The sequence below is a fragment of the Bubalus bubalis genome, chromosome 12 (assembly GCF_019923935.1).
Source record: "Bubalus bubalis isolate 160015118507 breed Murrah chromosome 12, NDDB_SH_1, whole genome shotgun sequence".
Lineage (NCBI taxonomy): Eukaryota > Metazoa > Chordata > Mammalia > Artiodactyla > Bovidae > Bubalus > Bubalus bubalis.
Window position 1 is genome coordinate 40,956,899 of NC_059168.1, and position 24,083 is coordinate 40,980,981.

Below are 24,083 nucleotides of genomic sequence, written 5' to 3' on the forward strand. Positions count from 1 at the left end.
TAGATAATGTATGAGGAAGATATTTTCCCTTCTCAGATTTGCATAGTGCTCAATAGTCCTCTGATTCCAGACATATTATGTTCTGTGGTAGCTTTCCTTGCCTCCATCTTCCTCTTGCAAATGTGAATGTGCTAGAATACAGACATCATTAAAAAAAAAATAATTTAAACCCTTCAAATTCCCCTGTCTGGAAAATGTTTATACAATTTGTAACAGAGAAGCCCAAAGCACTGCTGAAGACAGCCAAAATATTTTGCTGACTTTTTGAAGGGATCATTTCTAGGCAGGGGAAAAAAAATATACTGATCCTGATAAAAGGGGAAAGAAGGAGTGAAAAAGCAGGTTCTGATTTTGGTTCTTTCATAAAATAGTAAGAAAAATATATGAAGACATTCTTTGAAAAATCCTAAAATGGATGAGGATAGGCTATGTAATGCCATTTGGCCTCCTGAATCAAAACAAACAAAAAAAGTTAGGGGCACTCTAATTAGTCTACTGGTTTCTCCATGTGTATAAGAGAAAGAGGGGGTATGACAGAGAGATGAGGGGAGAGATGGAGAGAGAGGGACAAGGAAAAAGAAAAAGGAGAGGGAGGGAGAGAGAGTGTGAGACGGAGAGGAAGAAAAGAGAGAGAACAACTTGGTGAAGGAGGTGAGAAGTGCACACACACACACAAAACCATTATATGGGTATTTCCAGGGTTTACTTGGATTGTAGAATGGAAGTTTCATTTTTAGTGCATACTCTCCTACCCCTAAATGGAAAACTTTAATTAATACAAATAGACTTTTGATAAATTGCAATTATTTACATCTTATGAAATTTGAACTATTTATCCTAATCAAGCCTTTTAACATTAAGGATTTTGAGTCCTTGTCTTATGATTCTCAGGAACCTGAGCCTCTGTCATTCTGTGTGTACACACCACGTGCAGGAGTGATTACCAAGACAAAACGAGACAGACATCAAAGAGGGGTGCCTTCATTTCTTTCTGTGGAGCGAAACTGCAAGAAGCAAAGATATTCACTGTCTATTGTAACTTTAGTGGTTTTCCAAATTGCCTGCAATACAGCAAGCTCTTTGTTCAGACCTTTTAAAATAACACAAACAGAAAACACGCAGAACATTGGGAGTGAAGGCTGACAGTGTCTTTTCAGCTGATGAGACTTGAGGGGTAAAAAAAAAAAAAATAGTAATAATAATAACAACCTACACAATATGAATTAGAAAGAAATACCTGTCTTTACCTTTTAGATTTTGGGGCTTCTTTTCATTTGTAATATAATCTTTATATTTTGAAATGGTGGTTTATGTCCTCTTTTTCCCCCCTTTTATTTTCTTTCATTTAAAAAAAAAAGCCCTTCTGTGTGTGGGATAAGCACACAGTGAGGTGTATGATAAGCACTATAGTCATTTTGAAAATGTGTATTATTTGGCAAAATAGTCTATAAGAATTTCAGCCCATTGTGTACATCTGTATTTGAACACTTCTTTTAAAGTGAATTTTTGATCTGATGGACCGTAATAACTTCTTCTGCAGCAGACCCCTCTTAGATGCTGAATTATTGGGCCTCCACTGCAGTTATGGTTTATTGGGTAAATAATAGTCTGACTGTACCAAGGCAAGAGTTATGGATGGGCCAATGTACATGTTGGCTGCCTATGTATCTTGCCATAGTTTCATTGAAAAGAATTACTAGAGTATACAGGCCAATGGGAAGGGCAGGAGTCCCTTAGGATAATCATAGCTGTTCCCACTACACTCTTCAAGGTCTTTTGTTCTTCCTTTCTCATTAGAACATGACAGCAGCTCTGAGGGGTCAGTGTTGGGAGCCAATGAGAAAGCTGAATTTAAGTGACTCACCGGGACCTTTGGGACTCTTCAGATGGAGAACATGGCTGTGAAGGTGGGTCTCTCTCTGTGTGTGCTGGGCAGCTGCTTCCTCCTCCTCAGAGTCTGTAGCAGGTGTAGAGCAAGGAGCTTTCGATGTAACATTTCACTTGAAAGTTTAAAAAAAAAAAAGATTAATATGACGTTTAAATGTCAGCAGTGTTCAAGTCTGGTCACATTTTGAGATCAAAAGAGAGAAAAACCATTTTAAGAAATTAGCAGGAAGAGAGTGGTCATATTGAAAGGAAGAATTAGTCATTTTATTTAAAAGCTGAAGTTCTAGGTTTGGAAATGCAGATGGCAAGGACCTTAACTGTAGTCATAGGTATATGGAACGAGGTGCCAGTTCAGTAATGTCACCAGGAGTGTTTTTCAGCAAATGGCCAAAATTGTGTATTTCTTAAAATAAATTTCTTTTGAAAAAACAAGACAGATTTTCAGAACTGAGTTTATTCTAGGGACTTACGTTCAGGAATTTCAAAATGTACTCCAAGGTGGCCTTATCAGAGTTGATAAATTAAGAATTTCCCAAATTCTCCTTGCTGCTGCTGCTGCTAAGTCACTTCAGTCGTGTCCGACTCTGTGTGACCCCATAGACGGCAGCCCACCAGGCTCCCCCGTCTCTGGGATTCTCCAGGCAAGAAGACTGGAGTGGGTTGCCATTTCCTTCTCCAATGCATGGAAGTGAAAAGTGAAAAGTGAAAGTGAAGTCGCTCAGTCCTGTCTGCCCCTTAGCAACCCCATGGACTACAGCCTATCAGGCTCCTCCATCCATGGTAGTTTCCAGGCAAGAGTACTGGTGTAGGGTGCCATTGCCTTCTCCGCAAATTCTCCTTATTAAAAGGCAAAAAGATTTCATCCTTTTTGCCTTTTACTAAGCCTATTTGTTCTTGCTGATGGGATTATATCTCAATTTTTTTTTTTTTTTTGCAGTTGAAAGGTAAATATTTATTGCTATAATCTTCTGTACAACTCACTTAGCTTAGCATTGTTGGATATAATAACATGAGTGAGATATTATGCCTGCTGTATTAGTTTTTACTGCTGTTTTATAAATTACCACAAATGCATTAGAGCTTAAATCAACACCCACTCATTAGCTTTTGTAGGTCAGAAGTTTAGCACACTGTGGCTAGGTTCTCTGCTCAGAGTTTCACTAGGGTAAAATCAAGCTGTCAGCTAGGTCATATTTCTGTACATGGGCTCTGGGAAAGAACCCACTTCCAGATCATTCTTGGTAGAATTCAGTTCTTTGTGGTTGCAGGACTGAGGTCCCTATATTCTCTCTGACTTTTTTACTGAAGGCTGCTCATAATGCCTAGATGCTTCCTGCATTCCTTGCCATGTAGCCCCCTCTGTTTTAAAACCAGCAATAAGAATTTCTCAGGTCTTACATTCCCTGGGTACCTGGACACTCTGACTTTCCTTTCTAATGAAGAAAGTTTTGTGCGTTTAAAGGGCTCAGGTGATTATTTTATGCCCACCCAGATAACCTATTTTAATGTCAACTGATTTGGGGCCTTAATTCCATGTGCAAAATCTTCACAGCAGTACTTAGATTAGTGCTTGATTGAATAACTTGGAGCTGTATGTATACCAGTCACCAGGAATCATTTTATAATTTTGCCTACCTTATCTACCCTCAGGGAGATTAAAGCCCTTCATGATGGATAAAACTAGGGTGTAAAGAGATAGGATTCAGGAAGAATTCTAAGAGCTGTAGGAGAGGGATAAATCAGAGGTTACAGGAGTTTAAAAGCAGGAGTAATCACTTTTGCTTAAGAAAATCTAGAGATTTTCATATAAAGAACCTGGAAGGATAGGCAGTATTTTTATTAATGGAGATGAGGATACTCTAGGCAGAGATAACAGTACAAACAGAAGCACAGAGATGGGAAAGGGAAGCAGGTTAGGGAAAGGTTGGTTAGCAGCACTATATGAACTGAGCATGAAATATGTTTGGAGTATTTGGGAAAGACTTCAAATACCAGGCATATTAATTTTTTTCTAAATGGGTGAGAATGGGCTACCTCTAAAAGTTATTAAATATGAGATAGATGTGATGGAAACTATACTTGAGAAAGATTGGAAGCAGAACAGGAAAAAAGATGGAGGTGGTGGGAGGTGTCCAGGAAGGGTCTTTGCCAATAGCCTGCAAGGTAATGTGGACCCCAACTCTACTAGGGAAAGTGAGAATGTAGGAAAGAGAATGGTTGAATGTGATGAGGGAGCCTGTAAACTTGAAAACAGGCTAGAAATATGGAGGGAAAGAAATGGGAAGCTGACTCCATTTTGAGCCAACTCTCATAAACAGAGACAGGGACATCAAGATAATTTGCTTTGGAAAGAAAATGCAATGAGGTAGGTTGTATATAGCACAGTTCAGATGCTGCCATTGTTGAGAGTGTTCTTGGACCTCAACAATCAATCAAAGGGCTTCCCTTGTGACTCAGCTGGTAAAGAATCTGCCTGCAATTCGGGAGACCTGGGTTTAATTCCTGGGTTGGGAAGATCCCCTGGAGAAGGGAAAGGCTACCCACTCCAGTATTCTGGCCTGGAGAATTGCATGGACTGTATAGTCCATGGGGTCACAAAGAGTCAGACGTGACTAAGTGACTTTCACAGTCAATAGAAAGAGGGAACCAAGGCCATACTTAATAAAGGGCTAGTGGGATGGAACCACCTGAGCTCTAAGGCTGCCATGAATGACCAAATACAGAATGAAAATGAATCCAGTCATAGAAGCAGAAGGATGCTGATCATTGGTAGTAAAGATGCATGGGGTCTTGACTTGATCATTTTGGAGAAGTCAGTGGTGAATGACATGGGATGTATAGTCTAGTCCCCAAGTGGAAGCAGTTATTAAAAATTAGTTAGAACAAAGGGACTCAGCCACCTCTAAGAAAACCAATGCACTATTCAGAAACTATTCATATAAGTTATCCAGTCATTTAGGCTACAGAAGCTGGAGGAGGCAACTCATAGTCCAAGGGCTTGCAGTAAGCACATTGGGAAAAGGACTAATGTCTGTGTTTTGGGCTAGACTGTATTAACACAATGATCTCCACAATCTGTAAGATGAGGATATTACTATCATATTTACAATCAGAAGGTGTAGACAAGGCTAACACTATTATTTAATATACTAATTTTCAGAGTATAATCAATCAGTTTCCTGGTGGGCAGGTGGAAATGTGGTTCCCTTAGAAAAGTGATAGTGATTCTATATTCCATAGACTTTGGAGGAAGGACAGAAATGAAAGTTTTGATATATGAAAAAGACAGGGAGAAAATTATTATAAACTACTCTTCATTAAGCGCCCCCTCCCCCCACAAATGATTGAGACAGTAAAGAATCTGCCTGCAATGCAGGAGACCTTGGTTCAATCCCTGGGTCAGGTAGATCCCATGGAAAAGGGAATGGCTACCCACTCCAATATTCTTACCTGGAGAATCCCATGGACAGAGGAGAAAAAAAAAAACTGTGCTCATGAAAGGGCAGGATTGTTTGCTTATTTTAAAGAATCTGGTAGCTTTATGCTTATTTGTAGATGGAGGAAAAGGAGCCAGGAGAACTACTAAAGATGACCAGTGATGAGTGATGGTGTGAAGACCTAGAGGAGAGAGAGAAAGGGATGAGGTCAGAGCAGTGGTGAAGTTAGTGGGATCCTTCTCTTTGGTGGGAGGAAAGGTTAGGTTATGAAAAAATGTAGAACACATCATCCTTAATCAGCAATGTTGTCCATCTAAAAATCATCAATTTCTCCTTCCTAAAATCTGTTTTTGAAAGTAATTACATAATAAGTATGCTCATATCCTCCCATACATGTACTTCATAGTGAGACAGGTTTTCAAACTTTTCCTTAAAGTTTTCCATTGACCCATCCATGTCTATGGGACAGTGAGCTAGGAATATCCTTGGAATATCTCCACCAGCCCATGTAGCAGAGTAAGACAGAGGGCCCGGCACCAAGTCAAGAATATCAGAATCCCAAATGTTCTGCAGGAGTCTATGTTACCAGTGCCAAGCCAGGGGGGATGAGGGGAGGTGCCAGCCAGAAGATGAAACAGAGGGTCAGCTTCCCATGGAGACTACAGAGCTGAGGATGGAGTACCTTGGGGAGAAGAGAATGAGTCAGGAGTGAAGGGCCAGAGCAAAGCCAAAGACATAGTGAAGGAGAGTCAGAGACGACTGAGCAACTTCACTTTCACTTTTCACTTTCATGCATTGGAGAAGGAAATGGCAACCCGCTCCAGTGTTCTTGCCTGGAGAATCCCAGGGACGGGGGAGCCTGGTGGGCTGCCATCTATGGGGTCACACAGAGTCGGACACGACTGAAGCAACTTAGCAGCAGCAGCAGCAATGCATGTGAAGTGAATGCAAGGCAGAGGCAATATTGTGGCTGCATGGTAGTGGGGAGAAGTTGGAATCTGGAAGAATCAATGGACCACTTTGTGCATTCAGATAAGATATGGTGGAGATCATAGGAATATGGATGACTTCTGGTTTTGTCTTTGGGTTTCAGATTATTTTACAGATTTCTTTCTTTTTTGATTTGTTTTTAATTGAAGGATAATTGTTTTATAGTATTGTGTTGGTTTCTGCTGTACAACCACATGAATTGACTACAAGTATACATATATACCCTCCCTCGGAAGCCTCCCTCCCATCTCCCCCTACCCCACCCCCCGCCCCAACCAGGCCAGTCATCACAGAGCACCAAGCTGAGCTCCCTGTGCTATAAAGCAGCTTCCCATTATCTATTTTACACATGGTAGTGTATATATGTCATGTTACTCTCACAATTCATCCCCCCTCCTTCCCTCACTGTGTCTACAAGTCCATTCTCTATGTCTTCGCAGATTTTTTAAAATGAACATGAATTACAATTTATCGTTTTAAAAAACCTCATAGACATTATTATGAAAGAAAATAGAAATGACTGACTTTGGGAGGATTGGTAGTGAGAAAAGGACAGAGTTGAGAGATATTTTGAAAATACTGGACTTGGATGAAGAACAGACCTCCTGCCACCACATATGTACAAACCCTGTGTTAGATTTATAGTGCTGGATTTTGACTGTTGAGTTCTTTTGAGACTGTAAGGTAATCTCAGGACTCTGCGAGTGTGGGAGGCTGCAGTGGTCTCCCTAACGGATATTTGGGAAGTTGAGGTCCTCACGTAGGGAGATGAAGTTCATAGGAAGGATTGCACCCAGCTGGAAGAAGACGAGTCTCTCTCAGATCTCATTCTTTCAGGTCAGCCCTTTATGCGAGACCACTGTGGTGGGGATTTTTGGCCACTTTTCAGGGATGGGAAGGACCACCTACCGATGGCTGCAATTTGGGAGCTAGGAAGGCTCAGTCATTCCCAGAGGACTCCATGCTAAAATTGACTGATCTGTATTTCATACATTAGACTATCCAGTCGCTTGTTATTCTTGTATTTATTTCCTTTCTATTATCTTTGCTTAGTGGAATTTTGTCTCAGCTGGGCTTTGAGGACTGGAAGAAAAAGTTGTTTCCATGTTGGGCTAAATCACTCCATGGGGGTTCCTGTTCTTGGTAACAGTAATTAGCATGAGTTTCCCAAGGGAGGGTGAGGGTATGAGTGGGAGGCTAGGAGTTCCAGATAGCCTTCACAAGGGTGATTCTCCCTCTGTTACTGTGAAAGATTGGGTCTGATTCTTTTAAAGGCATCTGCAAATAACTTGGTGCCTGTTAAGTTGAAGGTACAATTGGGAAAGAGAGAGGTTTTGAGTATGACTTGATGTTCTGTCTGCCAAGTGAGACAACAGTTGCCATGAAGGAAAAGGCACTCCCAAAGGACAGGTTTTATGGGGAATAATTGTGTGTGACACAGACATGTATGGGTGAGGTGTCTTCGTTCTTGGTGCGATTATCCAGGAGGTGGCTAGAATCATATGTTCTCTATGCAAAGAAAGACGTTACACACCATGACTAGAACTCAAGAAGCCATATCCAAACAAGGGATAAGACTGTTTTTACTGCCTCAAGACATTGCTGTAAGAACAAAATCAATTGCGGCAAGGCTGAGGATTGATTTTGGAAGTAGAGTGAGATAATGCATGCAAAAATACTGAAATACATGTTACTATTATTGAAAATAATAACCAAGACCTCTGTTTTTTTTTTTTTGTCGATCACCTTCACCTTTCTGCAGTGTATTGTTACCCTTCCTGCTCTCAGAAGCACTTTTAATTATGTTATTGTCAGACCTAAAGCTGAGATCTATTTGGAGAACTCCTTTGTCCTCTATTAATAAAGTTTTAGTTTTTCCTGGGAGAGTTGTGTTTAAGATGTAATGATTAAAATTGAAATATAGCATGATCTCAATCTGACTAAAATCTGGTTCAATCTTTAAAAAAAAAAAAACATTGTTCTTTAAAGTCTGGTAACTTTTGGTTTCATTCAGTCAAGACTGAGATAGCTACTTACATTTGGAATTGAAGGAAGGAAATAATTTATTTTAAAACACCACAAAATCCCAGAATATTACTAATACTATAAGGTTTTTTTCCCCCACTCAGTTTATCTGGAGAAACCCTGATTTGCATATGTTTGCATCTATTTACATGTGTAATTCAAGTGACTCTCAACTCCAAGTATGTAAGATGAAATAAATTAACTCTTTGTTTTAACCTGCTGTGATTCTTATATAATACTATGTGGTAGGTGTGGGCATTTTAAGTGTCTTTTAAAGGAGAAGAATTTAGGAAGTGAGGAGCTAGACATTTAGGGTAGACTTGGCCTCATGAGTAAGGATGAGAAGGGGTAAGAGTCCTGGGAGAATGTCAGTATGAGCAGATGTATCCCTGAGTGTGACCTTACAGAGTATCTTCTAGCTGAACAAGGGAGGTCCCAGAGGAGGGTTTTGAGGCACTTCCATCTGTAATCAGGGACTTAGAGCAGAGCTTGTGGAGGTGAAGTTTGTCCATGGTCCCCTACACCTCACCAGTACTGCACTCCTCCTATTATAACCTTGCCTTCCTTTCAAAGACCCCCAGGCATGTCTTAATTTTATGCAAATCTATCTTATAAAAGGGCTTCCCAGGTGGCCCATTGGTGAAGAATATGCCTGCCAATGCAGGAGACACAGGAGACAAGGGTTCTATCCCTTGTCTTCCATCCAAAGGGTTGGTAAGATCCCCTGGAGAAAGAAATGGCAAACCATGCCAGTACTCTCACTAGGATAATCTCATGGATAGAGGAGCCTGGTGGGCTACAGTCCATGGGGTCACAAAAAGTCAGACACGACTTAGCAACTAAAACACAACTGAGCACACACGCGTGCACGCAAATGGATTTTAGTTGAAACTCGATTTCTCCTAATGAGTAGTAAAAACTAATTAGGTTTTGTCATTTATTCACTTGGAATTTTGTCTCATTGAAACCTTGATACTCTATTTAACCTACTTCTAGTTGGCAAATATCTGCTGCCATGTTAGGTTATGCTTTTTTGCTTAAATTGACTCTTAAATAATATCACATAGCAGATATAAGAGATTGGGTGGGAGAGAAAAAGTTTCCTTTATTATTATTTTTTTAAGTACAAGACTGATTTTATTATATTACCAGGGAAATAAGTTAGATTGCTCTGGCAGTCTCAATAAATCACACATGAAGTCGTCTTTTTTTCCCCCTAAATTAAATTTTTATTTAAATAAAAGTGTTATGTTTGTATTTGAGCTGACAGCTAAATCTGATAATTAGAGTGCATGAAGTTGGCTTTGATTGGCATTGTAATTGGATTGTCATTGGGCTGAGAACCTATTATCTTTGGATCATGCCCCATGAAATCTGTTGAAGAAACTTTGCTGCCAGTCATTAGAGCCACCATCTTGGCTTACAAATTAGGTTTGAAAGGCTTCTTACCACTGGGAATGTAATTTAAACCACTGCAATTGCACTCCCATTAATTAAAATTATATTAAAATTATGGTTCATTTTCTAAATATTTTTTTCGTATTTTATTAGACATACTTATTACTAAATGCTTTAACAAATTACATAGCAGTGCTTCGTAAAATTATGTTTCGGAGATAATCCATCTCTTCAGCACATGCTACTCAGCACCAGAATTAGTCAGCGTTAATCATTAAAAGATATACTATTTATATTTTTCATTACAAGTTTCATAAGGAAGCATTTCCATTATTTTAACATAAAATGCAAGCCCAGCAATGTCTGCTGTAAATTAAGATTGGTCCTGCCGATAATGAAATATGCAGCTTTGCTATAAGGAGATGTCGTCTGTTATGGTCACAGTTCTTCCTGCTTTATTTTTTTTTTTTTTTTTTCTTTTCTGAAACAATATAAGCCTGTAAAAGAGAGAAGACTTTTTTTTTTTTTTGAGAGAAGATTAAGGGGGAGAAAAAAGCGCACACATGCCAAAAATCTATGCTGCTCTTTATTCCTATTATTGTCTGCTAAAAGCAGATCAGAGCTGATTAAGACAGAAGAAGAACTTGTAAGGGCTGAGAATACGAATGAGGTGGGAGTTGGTGGTGAGGCTGGTCCGTCCAGTGGAGAATGGGCTGTGTGTGTCCAGGTCCCTGGTGCACCCTCTCTGGCCCCAACCCTTCTCTCTAGCCATGGAAGCCCACATATTCATGGGTAGATGCTGCCATCAACTATGTGGATGTGAAGGGCTCAGAGACATACTATCTGAGATTCAGAACTAGGCAGAGGTTCTTAGGTGTGCTTCACTTATTTTATTTCCTTTTTCTTTTGTTTGATTATTGGGTAATATCCCCCCATCACTCAATTTCCTTCTAATCTTTGGATGATAGTTTGGCAACTTTGACGGGATTTGAAAAGATAAAACAAAGTTTTCAAATTCGTCCTAATTTTATTTAGGTTGCATTAAATATGTGTAACCTCCCATACCCTCCTAAGAAGTCCCTCTCAGCAGTGGTTTTACCTGGTCCCTATTTCTGTTGTTTCTGTCTCTAGCCTCAGAGTTTTGCTCAGTATCTGACACATAATGACTGTTCAGAAAATGTTAAATTGAATTGAACTGAATTAGAATTCTGTTTTCTAAAGAGTCTAGGTTTAGCTAGAGCCAGACCCCAGGTAAGTTAAAGTGCCTCGCATGGGGATGACTAGGAATAATTGATTAAATACTTTCATAATGTATCTTTTGACTATTATAAGGCCTTTTTGTGTGAATATGGCTACCTGCTTTCCCAGCCCCCTTTCTTAATAGCTGAAAACACTGAGGGTCAGCGGGCTGAGAGTTCAAGGTCGCATGATTACTGAATAAGTAGCAAAGCTGAGACACCACCTCAGAGCTTCTGTCTCCAAGCTCAGGGCCCTTTCCATTCCCCCATGCTGCCTTCTGAAAAAAGGACCATATCCCAAAGTGAGGGAGGCAGGCTTTCCCTTCCTCTCTTACCAGTGGGAGAAGAGCTAGACACTAGCAATATGGATAAAACCCTTGAGAATGTTTGGGCCTCATGACCCTTTCATTCCCTTTCTAGAAATATGTTCTAAAGAGGTAATCATATGATGAGTTATTTAATCACAGCCAACTTTTATTGGCTGCTCAAAATGAGGCAGGCACAGTGCTCACCACTTTACATATATTTTCTCACTAAAGGCTTAGAACAGGCCGACGAGCTATGTTCTTACAATTACTCTCCCCTGAAACAGATGGTGAAATGAGGCATGAGATGATTTTATAAAATAGGTCCAAGTGTCCAAGTTACACAGCTATTTAGGACTCGGAGCCACTATGAACCTAAAGCTCTTCCTCTCCACTGATATGCTCATGGTTCAGTCACTGCCGTGATGCTTAAAGCAGAGAGAGCTTGGAAGCAATCGGAAAGCTTGGCAACAGGGAATTCTTTTAGGAAGAATAATCCCACAAACTGTAAAAGTGATGCTTGAGATGTATCTAATGGATATTGAAAGATGATTATAATAAAATTGAAATCTATAAAATATTATTCTCCCACTTTGTAAGCATTTGTCTGTGGAAAAATATCTGGAGGAATTATAATTCTTTTTTTCTTCATCTATTTTCTATTTTTTCTTACAATGAACATATCTCATTGTACAGTTTTTTTTTTTCTTTTTGCTAAAGTACATAATTAGGGAATAGTTTAGAACTTCTGAAGCATTCGAATAGCATCAATGCATTGTCAAAGAGGTGTGTCCTCAAGCAAGGAATGAGTTTCCTTTCAAAAAGTGGGAAGCTGCGTTATAGCACAGGGAGCTCAGCTTGGTACTCTGTGATGACCTAGGTGGGTGGGATGGGGGTTGGGAGGGAGGTCCCAGAGGGAAGGGATATTATGAACACATATAGCTGATTCTCCTCATTGTATAGCAGAAACACAATACTGTAAAAACAGCTATACCCCAATAGAAAAAAGAGAATTATTGTCTGTTCCTATTACTCCCAGACAGGACCCGTCTGGTTTCCTCCTCACTTGCCCTTGCTATGGGCCTTTGACCTCAGTAGGGCATCAGGGAGGAGCCGGCTTGTTGTGGGGCTGGGCTCAGTTTCTGCAGCTTCTGCAGTGGAATCTGTAAGGGAGTCCATCCCAGCTTCGAAGCAGGAGTGTGGTCTTGGGAAAGGAGGTATGACAGCCACAGTTTGGGTCGCTCCACATGAGTCTGAGCTTGAAGGAGCAGTGGGAACATCAGAAAGGAAGCTGAGGGGCTAAGTTCAGAGAAATGACGAGAAGAGAAGAAAGCCACCTTCCTACTGACTGGTAGAGAGTGCTTATCATGACTGGTACAGAGTGCTTATTGTCCCTGATAGATAAACTGTGTGTGAAAACTAAAGGCTCAGCTGAGGTGCCAGGAGAATGGGGCTAAGGCAAGGCTGAACTTTCTGGGTTGAAGTCAACCATGAGCAGGCTGTTTTTGGATACATGCCTTGAATATCCATGCCATGTGGCCATGGCCATCATGTGCCATGGTCTAAGCTCCACCCCCAAACTGGGTGTTTACTTGAGTCAAAGCAGTGGCTTAGGATCTATTCAGTGTCTCAGTCTCTTTGGGGAATTATAGGAGGAAAAGCTCAGCAAAGACGTGCCAAGTCCTCCACATTTCTGTTCATATATCTGAGATGTGAGGTGTTCAATTCAGTTCTGTTCAGTCCAGTCGCTCAGTGGTGTCCGACTCTTTGTGACCCCATGAATCACAGCACGCCAGGCCTCCCTGTCCATCACCAACTCCCGGAGTTCACTTAAACTCACGTCCATCGAGTCGGTGATGCCATCCAGCCATCTCATCCTCTGTCATCCCCTTCTCCTCCTGCCCCCAATCCCTCCCAGCATCAGGGTCTTTTCCAATGAGTCAACTCTTCACATGAGGTGGCCAAAGTACTGGAGTTTCAGCCTTAGCATCAGTCCTTCCAATGAACACACAGGAGTGGTCTCCTTTAGGATGGACTGATTAGATCTCCTTGCAGTCTAAGGGACTCTCAAGAGTCTTCTCCAACACCACAGCTCAAAAGCATCAATTCTTCGGCATTCAGCTTTCTTCACAGTCCAACTTTCACATCCATACATGACCACTGGAAAAACCATAGCCTTGACTAGATGAACCTTTGTTGGCAAAGTAATATCTCTGCTTTTTAATATGCTATCTAGATTGGTCATAACTTTCCTTCCAAGGAGTAAGCGTCTTTTAATTTCATGGCTGCAGTCACCATCTGCAGTGATTTTGGAGCCCAGAAAAATAAAGTCTGACACTGTTTCCAGTGTTTCCCCATCTATTTCCCATGAAATGATGGGACCAGATGCCATGATCTTAGTTTTCTGAATGTTGAGGTGTTCAATTAAATCTCATTTTAAAAAAAAGCATTCCAGAGCTAAAACATAGTCTACAAAATCTCCCAGTGTTTGGGGAATGGGACACATGATATGGAAATTGCCTTGAATGGTGAAACTGAAAAGAGAATGCAGGCTGGAATGGGACAGTTGGGTGTGGGAAGGGCTGAACAGTTGGATCCTTAAAGAAGAGGCAAGAGGTGGACAAAAGATGCGGCACATTCTCACAACTTTTATCCTCAACTGATGATGTATTTGCAGTTGAGAAATGTCTAGAAATGATGCCACTATTTCCACGGCCAAATAGATTGTAAAATTTCAATGAATTAAATTTCATCAGGGAACATCAGTAATTTTAAGCTAACTGTGGGTGTAATATAGTCTCCATAAACTCCAGTGCGTGTGTGTATGTGTGTTTCTGTGTGTAATATTTTGGTATTCCTAGAGTTTAGGTGTGACTTTTCAGTTTTGCATGCACTCCCATTTTCAGTATGAGACAATAGAATTGAGCTTCTCAATAAAATTGTCAGTTCTATTCAGGAATTGTTATGCTGTATAATAAGAGGCAATTTAGCACAGCCATTATATGACTGGACTCTGTGGCCAGATCCTCTGAATATGAATTCCCTTCTCCATTGATTAGCTCTGTTGCATTAGTAAAGTTTCATAAATTCTCTGTGCCTCAGTTTCCTCATCTGTAAAATGGGGATGATCATAGTAACTCATGGCAGGATGGTTTTGAGGATGATGTGAATTGAAACCTGTGAAGTGCTTAGAACTGTGCCCAGCATGGAGGAAGTCCTGTAACTGTTAGCTCTCATTGCTGTTATCATTATCCTTTGACACTTACCAAATAGCAGATAATGGGGGAGATGAAAGTATGAAAAGATGAATTTCCCTTCTTCAAAAATCTTAAATCACAGAGTGCTATTTTTCTCTATTTTATCCATAGTGTTAGGTCATATTACTGCTGCCACCAGTATCTTTCTATCAGAGTTTCTGAGTTTCAAATTTGTATTATTGAAAAAAATCTGGATTCTCCTTATGGATTTTTTATTCCCTGGGAGAGGTAGTTGCCTCTTTCCTAAGTGAGTCAAGGCCTAGCAAATCACTGCCTCCAAGGTGAAGCAACTCGTACTAGATAACCACAGTGGGATTGTGGGGAAATCCTTTGAGAATAGTGGTGGCCCTGTGCTCTCCTCCAGATAAATGAAATCATTGATCTGTTTTTAAAAGTAACTTATTTAGGGGTTATCTATATCAACACTCATACCAAAATAGGTAAGGGTGTACAGCTAAACATGTTCGCAGTATACAGTATATGCACACGCTTACAGAAGCCCGAACCCCATGCAGCTGGGACCTCACATTCAAATTTGAATGGTTTTACTGAATTCATGTACTCTTTCCTGAAACCAAGAAAGAGCACAGAATCTTTCCTTTTTTTTTTCAATTTGTGTTAATATAGACGTGAGCCTTTATTGGGAAAAGTAAAAAGCAATGTGTATGAAACTTGGATTGTATCCAACTGAACAAAAACTGAGTTCAGATGCATTCTGTGTTAGTTTTCGCCTCACATGCAGATTGTGCTGTTTGGTGAGAGGAATAATTAGTCATTTATAGGTTCATTACATAGTATGGTTAAACCTGACCTTCTCTTCCCTTTGGCTGGCTGGTGAGGGACCTTTCTCAGTAGGTCCAGCTGGCTAATATGGCCCTTATATGTTCAGACCCATGTAGTACAGTCTGTTTCTCCCAACTCTAATGACACTCTCTTTGAGATTCTGATTTTACATATGGCAAGGAAGAGCCTACATGCCATTCATATATTCATTTTTTCAGTTCTTTGTACAGGTTTCTAAATGGGACATCCATCCTCCATTCCACCTCCTACAACAAAAACGACACATTGTTATTTAAAGCAAAAGCTTTATAGATTAGTTGTTGAATGTGATATTCATCTCATGAATAACTAATAACATAAAATAAAGAACAATGAAAATGCAAATTATGTGCATATACACAGTGGCAGTTAGCGGCATGAGTAGCCCTCCTGAGTTCGTGCAAGGTGGGCAAAAGCCAGGCAATTTTTGATCGTACCTAGTCCTTTGAGTTGCTGAGACAATATCAGAATTCATCTCTTTTAGGACTCATTATTGAGGCATGAAAAAAAAAGAGATTGAAATCTGGTAGAATTTCAATTCTTTCGTTAGTATTATTAATAAACAAGAATTGGCAGGAGCTAAACTGATTGGCACATACATCTGGAGTAACAGAAATAAATAAAGTTTCAGAATGGGAGGATGGCTTCCTGCTAGAAGGATTTTTAGGGTAGAAAATAGCACATGAATGAGGACAGCTTCAAATCTAACCAAACCTCAAATATATCTAAGTAGCACTTTTAGGATGGAAGAGAGTGACAAGTGGACTTCTCTCTCCTTGAAAGATATACCTTACTTTTATTGGGGCTTCCCTGGTGGCTCAGTTGGTAAAGAATTGGCCTGCAGTGTGGGAGACCTGGGTTCAATCCCTGGGTTGAAAAGATCCCCTAGAGAAGAGAATGGCTACCCACTCCAGTATTCTGGCCTGGAGAATTTCATGAGCTGTATAGTCCATGGGGTCACAAAGAACAGGACATGACTGAGTGACTTTCACTTTATTGGGGTGGATACAGAAAAAAATGGGCTTTCCAGGTGGCACTCGTGGTAAAGAACCTGCCTGCCAATGCAGGAGACATAAGAGATGCAGGTTCAATCCCCTGGGTCAGGAAGAGCCCCCGGAGGAGGGCATGGCAACCCATTCCAGTATGCTTGCCTGGAGAATCCCATGGACAGAGGAGCCTGGTGGGCTACAGCCCATGGTGTCACAAAGAGTTGAATAAGACTGTAGCGACTTAACATGCACTTAACACAGAAACAATGTTACAGGAATGGAGGGAGAGAATAGAGTACCACAACTATGAAAACCCAGCCTAAAGAGACTCTCTGGAGAACAGTTTCATTATTCTAAGTACCAAACTGATCCAGGGCACTATTTTCTGGATTAGCTCTTCAGAAGACATTAATGGTAAAGGATCTTTGGCCTTTGAAACATTAATATTTTAATGCACAGAGCCAAGATGTTACTGTATGTGTCCACAGCGAATTAGTCCTATCACTTGATAAAGAACCAACGCCAAACAGAAACATTGAAAATTTCTGTCTTTGGCTCATCCGCTCATGCTCTCTGTACATGTGGGAAGCCTTTTCAGAGTAAGTTGCTGCAGAAAGGCTGGGTTTCCTTTCCCTGATGATCGGAAACCAGAAGAGGACTCTTTACCTTGGACTTTAGTGGTAACTTGCTCTGTATCCATCTTGCTAAGGATCCATCACCACCATCGTGCAATGAGATGGGAGCCAGGGCCCTGTGAACAACATAGGGTCTGCCTTTTTAGAAAACATTAAATTACATTCTCTTCTCTCCCTGTTGTAAGAGAAAGGTGAAAACCAAAGACTCAAGAGGGACATTTCAAAGCAACAAGCCCCACAGATGGCTGAGCCAGATAACCGATAGCGTGACTTTACAGCCACGCTCTGTGTGGTGAGCTTTGGTAACCCTAAGCCCCTTGGCTGCTTGCCACTAACTGCCAGGCTAAACTGTGCTTCCTGTGACCATTTCAAAGTTGACATTAACCTAATGGAGGGCCTCCCCACCTTCCTCACCCCATCAGGCACCAACATTTCCTTCTGAATCAAAGCTCTTGAGAGATTTGCACCATTCGAGAACTTGTAGCCCTCATGAGACTTCTCTCTCGACTTCTACATGGTTCACATCAATTTTCTTCAACCATTTTCACTCAAGTGTCATTAATGAGAAAGGAGAGGAAAGCACTCAGTCCATGCTGAGTCAACCCACATCAGGCAAGCCATCTCTTAAAAATACAGGGAAAATATGTATTGGACTCCATATATCTGTGTTCTACTTTCTTGAAGTATTTAACAACTGTTCACTGCTGCCATAGCTCTTGGATTTTGGTGAGAAAGTGATATTGAACTGTGGTCTCCAAACCAGGAGTATCGGTATCATCTGGGAGCTTATCAACAATTCAGATTCTCAGGCACTTGCATGCTGAATCAGAAACTTTAGGAGTTGGACCTGGCTATCAGATTTTGAGCAGGTGATTCAGAGGTGTGAGAAAAGTTTGAGAATCGTAAATCACAATACTCAGTTACGTTAACCCTGGGGCTTTGAGCACTTTCTGCTGAGGGTACTCTCAGGTATGCCATTCCAGAATTGGAGAAGTGTATAACAGTTGATTGGAGCAGGGCTTTTCCAGCATTTCTTAAGGCATGTTTGCATTCAGGGAATACTTAGAGGTACGTTCAATCCATTGGCCATCCCACCAGTATGTACTGAGCACTTACTGTTGCAGACACTCTTCTGTGCATTGGAGACACAGCAGCGGACAGAACCATCCTGGAGTTTACATTCCATGGGGGGAGATAGCCAATAAGCCTGGATACTATAATGTCAAGTGGTAATAGGTGCTGCAGAGGAAAGTAAAGCAGAGTGTAGGGAATAGAGAGTCTCTGAGGTGGGGTTATCTTTTTAGCTAGGGCGATCAGGAACGACCTCTTCAAAAAGGTGACTTTTGAGCAGAGACCTGCATGAACTAAGGGAATGAATTATGAGATGATCCAGGAAGAAGATGTTTTCAGGCAGAATGGGGTGATACAATTGATAGATTCTCTAACTTTGAATATGTGAACCTAGACTCTTGGAGTTAGTTCTTGGCTTCTCCATCCAGGCAGTCAGTCATTGGGGATCATTCTTTCTGTCATCCTTCCAGTCCAATTCCATGCTGAAGGTCCCTTTTATAGGAAACGATGATTTAACTCTTCTAGGAAATATTCTTCCCAGTGGTTATTCCTGGTCAAAGGGTCAGCCATTGAGTCCCTTGGCTCTATGTGAGAGGGCACATCAACTGTAACCCCATACCTCCTCTCTCATCTCTCAAGGTAAAAACTTGAAATGCAATTTACAGTATCTCTACTTCGTGGATAACTTTGAAGCTACACTTGTTTATGTCTGTAGCAAAGAAAATCACTGACACACTTTTACACTTTGCTACTAGTAGAACACATTACTTTTGACCTTACCTTGTGAGTACTCTAGGTAAGGCACTGTGTCAAGACAAATCCTGGATTGAATAGTACTGGGATAAAGGTCAAGGTGATAGATTCAATCCCTGTTTGTGGCAGTTACTATTACCCCGGGGACTTTCGGCCCTCCTTAGAATGAGTTTCCTTTTTAAATAAATGTCACTAGTTGCAGGGGGCATGGGGCACAGAAGTACAAACCATTCTGATCAAAAGAAAGTCATCTCAAGTAAATGCAGTATTGACAGCAGATGAAGATGGAAATCATGCAGCATGCCTATTGCAAGATGTGAAGGAGGCTGTGATTTAAGACTGGAGGAAAAAAATCACTCTTCTTTCCTCAATTCCTAGCCTGTGTGGTGTTTTTGTTTTTTTTTTTACTTTTTTGGATGGAAATGTCCAATGTAAGTGTTATTCAACAGTGGTTTACTATCCTGAACAATTTCCAAAGGATTTCCCTCTTCATCTTGTTGGAAGCGAGCTGGGTAATTCACACGAGGGGTTCATGGAGCGGCAGTGGTGGTAGGTGGCCCAGCGTTTTCCTACCTTTGAAGGTGAACAGAGCAAACATCCATTGTCCACGAGGACCACTGTGCTACCAACAGCATAAAGACAGCCATCCATGCAGCCCTGTAATTCCCACGTGTATTTCTAATGATTTCCAGAAAAAGAGCAAAAGGGAGTCAGCAGTTGTACTCTCTGTCCACTGGAGACAGACAGAAAAGGCCTTCTCACTGAAATCTGTAGCCTGATTCATGGTATTCTCTCCCCTTTCCATTCGTGCACTTCCCTTCTGACTGCTTCTCTTTCCCTGCCTTTTGTTTCTCTGATTTATCACTGGCTCCCTTCTCCTCCCATTCTTTGATACAATATGAAGTTTGAAACGTTCAACAGTCATTTCCATCAAAAGAAGCATGCAACCTCCACTTTGGAATGTCTTTGGAGCGGTGTGAATAAATGTGTTGAGAAGGCGTAGATGGGTCCCCGGTAATTCTAGCAGACAGAACTGCAATCCAATTCCGGTTCTGCAGTCAAACCATCTACAGAGATAAACATCAGAAGCGAATTTATATTTATGGGGAACATTCATTGTCCTTCACCCTCAACCCAACACTGAATTTGAGAAATTTCCAAGCTTTATTACATGTGGAATTGGTTTGTAATGCTTTGAGGTGTGTGTAGGTGAGTGAGAATGGAGCTGATAAATGTAGTTACGTTCTTGGATCCATTGGTGACCCAATTTTCTAGAGTCATTTTGCATGTAGAAAAAATAATAGTGATGAGGGAGTGAAATAGTGACTGTCATGGAAAATGTATACAAATTATCTGGCAAGACTCAAAATTTGGTAGAGATCCGAGGCCAAGCAAGACTCTATCAAAAGAACTCTAAATCCTATCTCCAGTTTTTTCTGTATCTTGGTAATAAGCACGTAACATTTTTCAAACTAAAATGATTTTCTTTGTTTTGGGGGTCCAGGAGCCAGGGATGCAAGACTGTTCTTTCTGGTTTATCATCAGATGAAATTCAGCCAAGGGGTTAAGGTGAAGGACATCGGAAATGTTGTGAGGAAGCAGCAGTGTGGCAATCTCTCATTGCACCAGCAACTGACTTTTTCACAGATGCAGAGATAGAACATTTCAGTTCTTACCCTCCCTACCTTGTGGGATTTAAGAAATTCTAGCTCTGCTTTCTAAACAGGTCTGGTGTAGTTCATGCTGGTGCCAAATTGGACACAAGGGGGCACCGGAGTGCCACAAATTTTGCCCTGGGACCTTTCTACATGTGCAAATTCCAATCCACAGAGAAGGCCAGGCAACTCTGGCCCTTCAGGAGCATTCTTCCTCCCAAGCTTACTTGGCAGAGGCATTACCAGGGTGGTCGGAGTCTTAAAACATTGCCCACAGTTTCTGTTTGCCCAAGTGTCTTTCTTGGTGCTAGTTTGAAAGTACTCCCCCACCCCTATGGTGGTTGAAGCGCCATAGTAAACATCTTCTTCTTTTTTTTTTCCTTTAACAAATTCAATACTACATGGTTTTTTTGTTTGTTTGTTTTTTACAGAAAGTGCTACAAAAATCCATTTGAGAGGAAGCTCTCAATTTAAAAAATGGTAGTATACTTTCTAACAATACATTTCAACTCTTGGTGTCCTGATATTCTTAAGAAGGACATTATTTTCCCTTTTAATTCATCTATTTGCCAAAGGAGACAGTCATTTGTTGATTTATTTCCTGTGCTTTGTCTTTCTTCTTTACCTGAGAAGTGAACAATTGGCAGGGTTCTTGCCACAATGTGAAGAACCATGGGATAATTCATGAGGCAACAATAAAGTTATATCTTAGTTTCTCTCACTTAAAATAAGATGGGGAATTTGACTATTGATTTCAAATTTTCTCTGTCTGGGCAGGAGAGCTTGCATTTTATTAAATGCAGTCAATTTGTGGTGAAATATTCTTTTTATTTTTCAAGTTAGATTGCTGATTTACTGTAGAATGGTGGGAAAATAAGGCTGTGCCTGCTGAGTGCTGAGGAGAAGCATTCATTTGCTTTATTGATTTGGTCCATTTTTGTGAGATGTTTTCCATGTATTTTTCATTTGGCTACAAAATGTATCCACAAATGATCGTGGCTGCTATAAAGCTTCATTATCCTGGAGAACAGCTCCAAAAAGAGAGTTTGGAATTTGCAAATGATTTTTTTTTTTTTTTTTTTTGCTTTGGAAAAGCCTTTTGTTGGGAGAAGCACTGTCCCTTAGATATGGGCAGGGGTAAGTGCAACCTCTGTACATTTTTCAGAGATCTTGGTTGGTTTGGTTCTGTTACCATTTGAGAGTATGAACAAAATAAAAGTTTTGCCTTCCAAGCTAGGACCCGCAGTTCATTGTTTAGTAAGAAGCCTGGTCGATCACAGGTACTGACACCAATTCAAGAGAGATTAGGCTTTCAAATATGATCCTGCTGACCTTGAATTCTTTATTTTCTGTCAGAAGGCAACAGCTTCCTCTTTAAAAACAAAATGACTATACTGCTTCCGACTGAAAAAATATTTATGTATTAAAAAGATAGTCTCTTTGAAGACCAGTTATAAGCAAGAAGAATGCCTATTCCATAGCTTTAAGTGAAAAAGTTTGATGCATATGCTGTCTACTATACGTAAAATGTATGCATATTTCGAATTTGGAAGATGTGGAAAAAATAATAGGTTATTTTGTAGGGTTGGGATAATAGGTGACTTTTTCACTGTTTTGATCCTATTAATTTTATAACATTATTCATGAGAAAAAGGGGGCATTGGATATGTTTCTAAAATGGTGACTCCGCTGGATGATTGGAACAAGCTATTTCATCATTTTCTGGCTTTCCAAGTTAAAATCTTTTGACTGTTGGATATTCTTCAAGTGATACCCTATTCTGTGAGAGACGATCACTTCCACTTTCTTTGTAAAGTTGGAGTGAGATTTTTAGATCCAGATTAGAAAAGTGAAACACAGGTTTTGCTGACATTCAAATTATGAATACCAGCCTTCTAATTTGATGAAATACTGAGGGTCCATTGGCACTTTTGATTTCTTGGCTAATCAGGTGGAGGAAATGCACTAAATAAATTCTAAATTATACTGAAGATAGTATACTCAACTATTACTAAAAATAGTATATTTAAGCTATACAATAAAACTTCATTAACTGAATAACCTATGTGGTGATGTATATATATGTTTAAACTTATGCTTTCATGTCAAGATTGAAAAACACATATATGTGTTTGTATGCATTTATGTGTCTGTATGCATTTATCAGTCCTTCATTGGAAGGACTGATGCCGAAGCTGAAACTCCAACACTTTGGCCACTTGATGCGAAGAACTGATTCATTGGAAAAGACCCCGATGCTGGGAAAGATCGAAGGCGGGAGGAGAAAGGGACGACAGAGGGTGAGATGGTTGGATGGCATCACCGACTTGATGGACATGAGTTTGAGCAAACTCTGGGAGTTGGTGATGGACAGGGAATCCTGGCATGCTGCATTCCATGGAGTCACAAAGAGCTGGACGTGACTGAGCGACTGAACTGAACTGAATTGACTGCTTTTATGTGTGTGTGTGTTAGTTGCTCAGTCGTGTCCTACTCTTTGTGACCCCATAGACTGCAGCTGGCCAGGCTCCTCTGTCCCTGGAATTCTCCAGGCAAGAATACTGGAGCGGGTAGCCAGTCCCTTCTTCAGGGGATCTTCCCAACCCAGGGATCAAACCAGGTATCCCACATTGCAGGCAGACATATGCATATATATTTGTGTGTGTGTGTGTGTGTGTGTGTATCTATATCTATATCTATATCTATATCTATATCTATATCTATATATATATAAACCATGTTCATAGTTTCTTTTTTTTTTGGTGAAAACAGTTTTATTGTACAATAGTTCATATATATATGAGGTCATTTAACTCTCTTCAGCTTTTAGTCATGCATAGAAGGATGCTAAAGATAGCAGATCCAACCTACTTCATTTCCTATGTGTGCCTAAAGGCACTGCTGCTGGATCTTGGCAAAGAAAATAAATTCAAATATAAGAGGATGTAGGCACGTTGATTTCCAGACCAGAGGAAGAAGTTAAAGAAATAACTTTGTTTTGGATAGAGGTGGGTGGGAAGGACATTCTCTTTGAAGGAATGCTGGGAGCTTAAATAATTTTCTAGGAGCCTTTCCAAATTTAATTATTTTTGTACTCAGTGTTTCACATATCAAATAATTCCAGTTATCTTGGTTTCAATACGGGCGTATGGGTCCCCCATTTCCTGCAACTCATATCTGTGCTTCTCTGGGGGAAGGAAGTCTCCAAGGTGGGATTTTTCACTTTTGCAGTGGTTGCTTTCATTGTGCACTTGTCTAGGCAGGGTTTATGAAGGCAGTTCAGGAAACTTTGCTAATCCTTGGCTAAAACACTCAAAGGTGAGCTCTTGGAGGGCAAAGAAGGAAGTGGTAAAAGAAATATATAAGAAAGTAATCCTGAAACAAAAACCTTGACAATTTGTCAATTCTTGCATTATTGAAAAAAACTGAAAAAGATTTGATAATGCTGGATTCCCAGAGCAATGTATTTCCACTTCCATTCCTGCATTTCATCCTGGAGATCAATTTTTCCATCTCCATGATGTTTCTTATTTATATGCACTTATGGGTAGCTATCTCTTTCCATTCAGCTTCTCTTAGTGTATACTGAGGGCATATAATAATATGCTTTTCCAGTGTTGC

The 24,083-nt window shown here is 40.4% G+C and overlaps 1 long non-coding RNA gene across 1 annotated transcript in view; it reads left to right on the forward strand.

Moving 5' to 3' along the window:
• The window catches only part of LOC112578057, a 274,039-nt gene that overhangs the window by 96,649 nt on the left and 153,307 nt on the right, over positions 1–24,083 (forward strand). The window contains exon 4 of the long non-coding RNA XR_006639792.1: positions 1,798–1,907. This is a non-coding gene — a long non-coding RNA (uncharacterized LOC112578057). The remainder of the gene's footprint in view (positions 1–1,797; positions 1,908–24,083) is intronic.